At 43.8% G+C, this 11085-nt stretch overlaps 1 protein-coding gene across 1 annotated transcript in view; it reads right to left on the bottom strand.

Annotated features, from left to right (window-relative positions):
* The window catches only part of T265_03290 (hypothetical protein), a gene marked incomplete at both ends in the record, with an annotated part of 60064 nt that overhangs the window by 18401 nt on the left and 30578 nt on the right, over positions 1-11085 (bottom strand). The window lies entirely within an intron of this gene.

The following is an 11085-nucleotide window of genomic DNA, read 5'->3' on the forward strand; positions in this document are numbered from 1 at the left end:
TGTCTAGCATCATTTCATGTTCTCGGTGAAATTAAAAGAAAAACACATCGTATAATGAGTGCTTCCTGTTAGTCTTCGGGCACGGTCTGTATTCTCATCCCAAGGAAATTGCTTCGGAAACATCTTTGATAGCTGGTTTTATTTCAAGACGTGCCCAAGCTAATTAGTTCATCTTTTCAAATTGCAAGCCCACTGTTCGAATTTAAATTTCCTCCCAAGCTGTGCTGTGAGAGTCCATGCCTAGCTGTTAATACAGAAGTTATTTCCATTCAATTTGTTCATTCTAATGTTGCTGCTACGGCATTTACATCGTCTGAAGTTAGGTACCCGAGTTCTGTCGGCTTTCAGTCAGTATTTGGGAATACAAACGTTAGTGCCGGTTGCCGGTAACGTCACTGCACGCCTATCATACTGTTCTGTTAAAGACAATTCATCCGAGACGGTGGCGTGTGACTGACCTTTTGCCACTATTGCTGGACCAAGGATAGTTAATCGCTTGTGGATTGTTGGCGATCGGGAAGTTTATTGACGAACCTGTTCCAGCGTTGCCGGAGCGGGTTGCAACTTGTCAAAAACCTTAAACAGTCGAAGAAACTGGTCTGTCACTTCGCATTCCCTGCAAGCATAGATTTGGACAAAACTCAGAGTGGGTAATATGAGCCCTAATAGGGATGTAATGTTTTGCTCATCACAATGAAACAAAGCGAACTGACCAGTTCAAGGTCGGCAGGAAGTTCGAAAGATAGAACGGTTCAAGAACGTCACTTTAGATCTCACCATTTTCAAAAATTATAACTATACCCTAAAATATCTAAAGGGGGTCATGTGAAAATAGGAACCAGATGTTTCAAAAGTATTCTGAAAACGTCTTTTCACTCGAACAGGATGTTTCCATCAGTTCCTTTTTCTATGCCACATATTCCTGCACAGCCAATACCACTACTATTAATAATATCAGTAATAACATATATCTAATAATAATGAAGAAAACTGTTCACGGAAATTCAAGGCGAAGAAAAATCAGTTTGCTCGTATTTGAAAATAGTCGCACAAAATTAACGCTGAGTTAGTATTCGACGAGGTCAACAGACTGTAAAGTCGGAGGAGCCATGCGCTCGCGTGTGTGACACGGTACACCATCGTTTCTCACAACCTCAGGAGTAGCATGTCTATATGGACAATTGCATCTGTATTCTGACTGACCAAGTGAATTGAGTGGAAAAATCCATCAGACAGAAATGGAGCAGTGGCGGCAATGGCGACTACGACGAGAATGCTGGCAGCAGCGACCGGATAGAGAAAGAGACAGGAAGGAACACATCACACACTGTTCATTCAGCCGGCCATTCGCTCGGTCAGTCAGTCAGTCATTTAACCAGCCAGCCAGCCAGCAGTCAATCAGTCAACAGGCTCCATCATACGCAGCACGTTCGGACGGTTACTTGGGTATTCCTTTGCGTTTTGCCAATCAATTATGAACCAGAGTACATTATTATACGGGTCCGCAACCTACGTGGGATGTTTGGCTTTTTGGTCGTTTGGTTATTCTGACCACTCTGTTGTACTTATCTTGCTCCGACTGACTTATATGGGAGGATTAGCCGACTGCACGAATTTCGGGGATCTCAACTGCGCACGATGTACGATGATCGGTGGCGGAATCGGCACAAGTGACAGCCCATTCTTGTTTGTGTTGCAGACTGAAAGAAAGAATTAGAACGTCCCCCTCTGACCGTATACAGCCTTGACTTCGGTCGACTTCTACGACCAACCAACCAACCAACCAAACAACTAAAATAACGTGCGAATGAACCCAACAAACGTTGCTCGTTAGTGGTAAGTGCTCGGAGAGTACACACACGAGAGTATTTACACCACAGACTGGATGTCACTATCAATCAGCAATTTTCCGAAAACCCATTTCGATCGTTTGTCCCTATGTGGGTGTGTCAAGGCCTCAGGACAGAAGCGAGCGCACTCAAAACGGATTTGAGGAAAAGCCGAATATAAAACAGAAACTATGGTGACATACGAAAAGTGTCATTGTGTCAAACAAAAACTACGATGTGCCCCATTATTGGATAGCGTGTTGGTGTGTAATTGTGTAGCTGTGTATAGTTGTGTTTGGGTAAGTGATTAACTGGTGTTGAGTTGGGACGCTCTGAGTTCGATTACATTGTGGACGGGGTGAGTATACTTTCATAACTGAGGCTCAAAAATATAGTCAGCCAGTGCACTGTGGAAATATCTGATGGGATTGTCGCAATGCGGATATTATGGACACACACAAACTACGGTAGCGGTCGCCCTGGTAACCAACGATAAGATAACAATGAGAACAAACTGCAACATATCGTTTGCTGGCCAGTACCACACGCGGGCTGTAAATAATGTACGTAACACATCCTGCAGGTGGATAAGTGAAGTGCAACGTGAAGCTTGGAATCAGATATTTGTCTGCAATGGCCAAAAAGCCAACGACATCAGGAACTTTTGATTGACGAGTGTATCACGAGGATACCCATGCTACGTGAAGGCAAAAAAGTTTAGTTCATAGGCTTTCTAGACATGCCTACCTCGTTTACTATAGAAGACGGAAAACGAACGTGTTTGTTCGCTAGAAAATCTCTACATGGGAGTCGTTTAATAGTATTTGCCCTGAGCACAACTATCTCCCACCATAAATCTATCCAGGGTTGTATAGTTCCCAAGATTATTTTATGAACATATTTATATATACGCACATTATGTAAGCAATATCCATCACTTCAGACTGGTAACTAGCGAAATCGTATTAACCAAAATCGTGACAAAGTTAGATATGTGCCACTAGATATTTTCTGGTTCCGAAAAGGAAGTCCAACCGGACAGTCAAAATGCCTGTGAATGACTCTCCAACTGTTTCGGAATTCCCAGCACTTTTTCTCCGCAGCGCGTTAACTCCTATTAAAAAGTGTCCAAGGCAGTTCTAGTGTTCAGGGGAGTGTAAGACCGTCTGCCTTACTTCCATCTGTTTACGCGTACGTTTTAGAAGGCGGAAATAGTCCGGCCACCACTCACGTCAGTCGATCGGCCAGTGTTAACTTGGACAAACAAGGTCGCTTTTACACCCGATAACATCACTTTGGCAGGCACGGTAAGCCCATAGCCCATCTCTCAGTTGAATGTGACGGGTCGGGAAACAAGTTCGTTCACTCATATGAATATACACATACATATAAACACATGCCTCCGCTCAGAATATGTTACGTAAAAACAATGGACGGTATCTTGCCCTCGGACACAGTAGTTGTTGTACAATCCGACTGGGTGATGTGTGTTTCGGTACATCCACACCCACACATACATATCCACGATTGCATGCACATATGTTCGGCGATTGATAAGTCAACTATAGGCATAGGTTTACGCAGAAGAAAGTAACCCCCACATGCTCCGCCCAACAGCACAGTGACTGCACTGACACTGTTATTACACGACGTAGTGACGGAAAAGTTCTACTCAGTTGCATCTGTCAAACCCGACTGCCGAACGCGAATCGCTTGGTCAGTGTTGAAAACAGACAAACGCGCATATTTACAAGCGCACCCATACACGGAAGTAGCTCTACACAAATGACCGAACGGCGCAACTCGACCAACACGTCCAGAAGATCACCGACTTCAATAATTGGCAGGCTGACAGGCAAGCGCGACGGGTAGATGGACCATCGGGATTTTGAAGAACAGCATGTAAGAACGGACTATTTTCACGGCTGATAATATCTAGTAAGCGAAAGGAACAACACAGGCGCTTATTCTTAATGAGTGAATCATGTTGGATCATCAACTGCCGTACGAAGTGCTGAGGCATGAGTTTTGTAGCACCACAATCAATCTCAAGGGCCACAAGATAGCACACTACAGGTTTTCATCATTTTCGGGCTTCACATAAGTACACTAAACGCCCATCGTCCATCATCCATGGTTCACTAGAGCCTGCCAAAAATCTTTCGATAATCTCGTCTCATTGTAGCTTTTCCCATCAATGGACGACAAGGGTGGATTTTCAGTAAAGCAGTACAGGAAGGCTCGAACAAGTGGGATTACCAGCGCTACCCAAGGTTTTTCAACGGGACCAACTCTGATCTTCACACAAAAAACCTAATCCTCAAGACAACTGGGCAAAGCGTCAGCTTCTAAATTCGCTAGGAATCTTACACTAGAGGTTTATAGACTTATGGACGATTGACCGCCCTCTTCGTCTGCGCCATTTCTTACTTTTCTCTCGACGAACATAAGCGGTCAGATCAGCCCGTCGACCGTAGGTAATTTGTAGCCTGTATGTGAACGTGTTTCCTAAACAGACTGGATTGTGGATCTATTTACCAGCACAGAATCCAGATCTACCTGGAGAATATACTCAGATACAAAAACCGAATTCGCTACGTTCCGATCCACGTACCCAACTCACGAACGGTTGGTGTGCAAGCGTCATAATGTCTAGCTGTGGACTAAAACCCATGTCGATTCTAACCGAATGTGCTGACTGATACTGAGGCTTGGGCATTAAATGCCAGCAACCAAAAGGAGTTAAACAGAGTTTGTTTCACAGACAGGTGAGCATGACACGCATCATTGTAATATTACACAATTATCCCCAGAAAGGCTAAGAAGGAGAAAGTGGTTATTTAACTTTTCCCGTCAGAGGGCTGTCATCCGGAGGGTGACGCACTAATTCAGGTGGTCGCCAACAGACGTCTGCTTTGTTAAGACGGCAGTAAGGCACAGGTGGCGCCAGAGAGTTATCCATAGAGAAGATTGCCCCTATGTGTAGAGTGCGTTCAACCACAAACTGACAACCACTCGTCGTATCTCAACTTGTTTACTATAGGCATATCTCAGTCTGATACGTTTGATCGAGTGTGCACAATAAAATCGCGATTGCAAGTGAATCTCTTAAAATAGTTTATTTGGTTTCATTAGAGTGCCACTCTATGAAGCCCGAAGCTTAGTCGAGATTCCCATGCCATCTTCTCCACTCTGCATGTGCACATCAGGATTAGGTAGGATGTTCCATTGCAACGGTACAAGAGAAAAAAACAATCGATTATGTCAGCGACGCCTACTGACTGTCATCAACTCCTGATTCCTGCCAGATAAGGGGTGACATATAGTCGTTCAGAACTACTACATGACAATCCAATTAGTCCCCAGTAAGTCGGAAGTCACACGCAATAGAATTTCTGATAGAAACATGCTAGGTAACTTATTCACACACACATACGCACGCGCAAGAAAGCATACTCTCTCTCTCTTCCATGTACTTGTGCGCCTCATTCATGTGCTGTAGTTCTTTATCACGTGATAGGTGTGTCCTGCCCGTATGTATTCTGCATGTACAGCTCAGACAGCAAACAGGACCAACTTTCACGCTTCATACATCCACTGAATCGGGATCGGTTAGCCTAAGTACGGTAAGGTAAGGTTCATATCATGCAGGCGACTTACCGATTTACTGGTTTATAGAAATTCAAACTTCAGCAAACTTCGGTGTTACTAGTATGGTTTAGCTTCTGGATACATGACCAGCAAACGAACGAGTTTTACTCCACAAATAACGATCACACAGACTTGTCTTAATATGGATGAAACTTGAGTACAGCCATTGCGAAAACTCACGGTAATCCCAAGGAGAAAGGATGGGGACTGTACAAACGAAACTGATGTGGACATACATGCAGTGAGGTTTCCAACTACTCAACGCTTTGTACAACTCGTTTTAAGTAGAAATGAATCTGAACAGCACTGGCTGAAAGGAAACTATGTCGGAATGTGCTGATCTACTCCGATAAACAATGAACGCAGTTGGCTGAAGATGCTTCGAGAGGGAAATATCATGCCAGAAGAAGACAGATTAAGTTCTAGAACATATACATATTCGGTTTCAAATGTACGGCTTTCATGCCACCTGAGAGCGTGATGCCTTGTTCTTACAACAGACGGCTTCTTTCGTGGACAGTCGGAGTGTCTCCGAGGGGTGCGTGACGTGGTTCTTAACAATGACCGCGAGCACCTCTTGTCAGATGCAGCACAAAGAGATTAGTTTACTGATACCATCGAAAGGAAGCAGACACTTTTGCTACACATCAACTTAAGAAGCAGCGTGAGATCATCCGTCGGAGAAATGTAGGCACTCAAAGGGGGTACATTTCCTTCTATCTAAACTTTTCGACCATCCATCGAGCGCGCTAATAAAGTGACTAGCATCTATCAGTTAAACGAACAAATCCATAGGCCACAGAGCAAACGGTCAATAGTCCAGATGACTTCACTCGGCTCGCAAAATCACACAAACGAAATTGAGAAGAAAAAGGCATGCGTGAACAAACATGTAGTTCTACAGTTGTTAGATTTGGTATGTAGACCGGATAGACGTATTGCTACGATAAGGTAGCGAATCTTTACTATACCCATACAGTTCAGAACGGACGATGCAGCCAACAAGTGCTTCCACTAAGGTCCAATTGAATAAAGACGAAAAGTGGAAGCACATGCATGGTAATCAACCAGCATTCTTCAGCAACAAAACAACTCTCAGGACCAGGCTGAGGTATGGATGAAAAAGAGGTTTACTTGCTGATTAATTAACCTTGAACAACTCATTTTCTGTGAATGATATGATATGATGTCTATTCCTACCCTGGGTTTCTCACTCACGTCCGGATGGCGTTTCACGAAAATCCTCAAAGTCATTCACGATAAGGTGAACTGATTTCACCCGGTCTCCGTGTGTATCAGGCCCTAGCGATAGTGTGGTGGCCTTACATTCGTCAAATACTACTCGTAATGAAGTCAGCATAACCAACTGATACAGTATGCATGTGACCACGTTGAAGCCGTGCACGGAAATCCTGTCAGATGTTTCTTTGGTCCAGTGACTGAATTTTCCAAGTTCGCTACCACATCCCTCCGAGATTTCATCGTGGCCCCATGGAACTTCAGGTAATAACAATCAATTAGGATCACGGGGTTGATGCATTTACGGCCAAACAACCACCATGACATCCGAGATTTGAGAGGAAAAAACATCAAACACGGCTTCACCAGTAAGTCCATCGGGAGCAAGTTACTCAAGGGAACATAACCATTCATATGCTTCAATCGATTGCCTATCCACTGCTTCATCGCTGAAAAGGGGGCGAATATTGTTCCAAGCTCAAATGCAATCTCCGTCCGTCGGTTTTGGAAGCGTTATGAACATGGAGAGTATTTTTAACATATTCACACTGACTTCAGTTTTTTTTCGGTGAAGGATACATGAGATTGAGACAAAAGAAACGCTAGGCCATCTGCCGCACTGGTAAAGCCCGTCTTTCCAAGTGGAGTAAATAAGGACAGAAAAACAGAATGAAGTGGGAGTTGAGTACAGAATGGGGATTCGGGTAAGGAACTTGTAGAGTGCATCGTTGAAACCATCACGACGATATAGGTCGAACAAGATGTTCATTTTTGGGAGCGTTTAACAGTATACAGTAACTTATATCTAGGGTCAGTATAGTACATTGCTTAGCTGTTCGCAGTGGAGTGACATTCAGGGCACCGCATACGGAAGTCCTGAGGGTCTTCGTAGACAGAAAACTGTGGCAATGCCAACGACTTAGGGCACTCGTAGGCTTTTTAATTGCATCTAACAGTTCGTTACCCAGTTTAAAGCTATTTTTTGCAAAAAGTTATGTCACAATTGCCGATCGCTGTGATGAAACACCCAAAAAGATGTACTGAGTGAAAAGTGCATCATCCGTTTCCAGGATATAACCTTTTGAGTAACGAAAAATGGTGAACCTCGTGACTGTAGACCGTGGCAGATGATTCTACTAGCTCTCAATCAAGCAGGAGTGGAGTTATCTCATGGCTAAGACTTTCAGCAACTGTAAGAGGAACGTTGAACGGAACGCAAGATTTCACCAATAATCATCCAGTCTTAATAATATGACACAGCAAAACCAGCGCGTAGCAAAAAAATGTTTCTGTGTGAATTTCAACGCAGGAAGCCAGAATATACTGTCATTACTTTATGTTCTAGCACTTCATGAGCCATAGCACATAGTACGCGGAATGATATATGCATGACCTGAACCCACTCGGGCCTAAGCTTCAAAAATGGACATCAACAGACAATCATCACCACATCCGTAAATCGCGGCTATTTTCACAGATCGTTTGATTTCTATGAATGTAGGGGCTGACTGTGTAAACGAATCTCATCCAAGAGGAACTATCTTGGTAAGAGAAAGCATTCAGTCTCTCTTGAGAATAGCGTCTTTTCAGGAGAATCAGACAGTAGACCATCGTTTGCGTGTACCTCTCCAGAAGTCGGGGAGCGAATTAAGAAACCCACCTTACTTTGATAGCCATGATCAAATTTGGGATGCACTATACATTTCTTCCTCGTGGGGAACATCTAACAGAAAATTACTGCTCAGCAATTTCTCGGTGAAATTTGCGTGAATGACAGTATCCGTCAATATGAATGCGTGGAGCTCTAGCAACAATCCTCTGACGAAAACGCTCCCTCTGCTCACTCGCTAAAGCCGTTTGTTGGAAGGACAGTCTAGTGTCTCAGACTACGTTTTAAGGAAGTCTAGTCGTTCAAGTGTAAGTTTAAAATACCACCCCATTCACCCATACACCTTTATATGACATCCCATTATCTGTATTTTTTTAACACAACAAGTCGCACGCATGTAACAGAAATTACCAAAGGCAACCCACTTAAAAGTTCATTACACGTGACGTGTTACCAAAATCACGACAGAAACCGCCACTTGCAACCAACGTCCAACTGAGAGATCGCGAACAATAACTTGTCAAAACTGGAATGAGGCCACCTGAACAAGAGTTGAGGATCCCAAAAAACCAAGGCTACCAAATTAGTGGAACATAAAGTGAACGAAACGACCTCTGTATTGGCTTCATGACATACTCATGTTTGCGGAACTTGTGAATGAACCACCGCCGATATTCGCGAGAACAGACTAGTCTCTGTGTTAGCACAAACTTAGCCAAGTTCTTTTGCCATACTCCTCTTCTACACCATTGGTTGTCAGATGGTAAGATGTCAAACTTTCCGTAAATACCAAACTTAAGGCTTGAAGATATCACATTCCATTAGAAATTTTAACTGCTCATCATCGGTAAGGATGGATCTGTTGATAGCGCCTTGATCATCCCTGAGGGGTAGAATGAAAAGCACTGGACCAATGATTTCGTCATGCTGAATTACGTCACCTCTCAGCCACTGGATGGGAATGATGAGCACAATATAGTTAAACGTAGTATGTCAGTTAAATAGTCCGAGACAACAAGGGGTCCGTTGTCAACAATGAATGTACCCATGTGGTTGGAGAAAATTACTTCATGTAAACCTCATGTAAAGGCCACCTAGGAATACAAAGATCATACACCTGGAACACTAGTAGGGATAAGAACCAGGTAACAGAGCTGTAATATAAATCATTATCAAGGAAGAACGGCTAAAGTTAGAGCTCACCAAAGCCTCTCAACAAAGAACCTGAAAACAACAAGATCACGTCAACTCACAACAGTGGTTCTGGGGATCTGGGTTGCGTAAAAGGCTATACTTCTCATTTTACTAAATGGTTCGGACGCTTCTTACACAGCGATCGAGTCGTAATAGTGGATTTTCGTTATTGAAACCCATTCGCCTTAGGAGTGAGCTAACGTAGTGAGAAGAGGTGTCTTGGAAACAACCACACACCCAAGACAATTCACACAGAGAAGAAAGCCCGACTGACGTCTCCAGTCAACCGTGTATCTGGCAGAAGTTGGCCGGTCGAACAACGTGAACGATAATAGCTTGCGCTCTAAGTTGCTACGCGAGGCCAAAAGGTGTGCTTGAACGCACACCGCTGCACATCCAGGTGACATTTGGTCATTCAAGTGGAAAACCCACCTGGCGGAAGTTCACTTCGTAGTCTGAAGAAGAGGATGCGAAATTCGAGCAGAACCGCTCTTCGTTATCTTCTTCCGCTAGACGGTCAGTTATTTACAAAAAAATAAACCCGAAGTTTGTAGTAGTGTTTTTCAAACTTTTCGACTCATTACGATCCTCTAGCTACCCAGCCATAAAGCCATCGTCCGTTCGAAGAGCGAAAGCTCGAAAGTTAAAAGAAAACATCCACAATTGAGATCACTCAGTAAGCAGCATTACCCGGAAAGCAGCAATCCAGCCGTGACCTCTCTTCAAAGAGTATACCTCTGAAAAGTAGCCCAATACATATCTTTCCATACAGTGTACCATGTCGGAGGATCGCAGCACACACACTAACACTAGCTAGTGTGATAAGTAGGTCTGGTTGGTGCCAGGTACCCCAAGTTTGGAAAAGTGAATTATCTTACGAATACGCTGAGGAAGTGCTCTGGTTAGTGTAGTAGAAAAACAATCAACAAAAGCTTGAATTTTTTCACAATTAAGGATAACGCCCACAAAGTCACCTCTGCAACGAAAAGTCCCGCCATACTATTGGAATATTGTTAATGGCTTAGTGTTCTTTTTACTATCAAGGTGAGGCTAACGCAGTGCACATATCCAAATCAGACAAGACACTGTTTGGCCACAAAAAACCTATTGTTTTCCACTCTGGCCACAGAGGCTTCATAGTCAGACTTCCAGCACTGTTAACGAAATGGCTCAGTGGTTAGAGCACGAATTTACTGACCTGAAGATCCGTGGTTCGAACCCGACCTCTGCCTCCCGACTTCCACTGTCTAGGCTCGGGCAACCTGGCAGTATCCCAGCCCTCGTGCCTCTTTCGTGTGGCATGGCAGCTAGGCACCAAAAGGGTGCTACAGCTGAGCGATTTTTTTACTGGCTGCGTTTAAGAGGTGTGATTATTTACATCCTGAGGAACAGGCTAATCACTGCATTGGACCAGTGATTATCATACAAGGACCAAGTTTGCAGGTATTCAAACACACACTAGTTCACTTGCATTTGAATTATCAGGCTAACGTGGCGTAAACAACGGATCCGATTTGAATGTCCAGGTGTGTCCATCTTCAGTGAGAAGACTGATTACTGCTA

The sequence above is a fragment of the Opisthorchis viverrini genome, assembly GCF_000715545.1.
Source record: "Opisthorchis viverrini unplaced genomic scaffold opera_v5_47, whole genome shotgun sequence".
NCBI lineage: Eukaryota > Metazoa > Platyhelminthes > Trematoda > Opisthorchiida > Opisthorchiidae > Opisthorchis > Opisthorchis viverrini.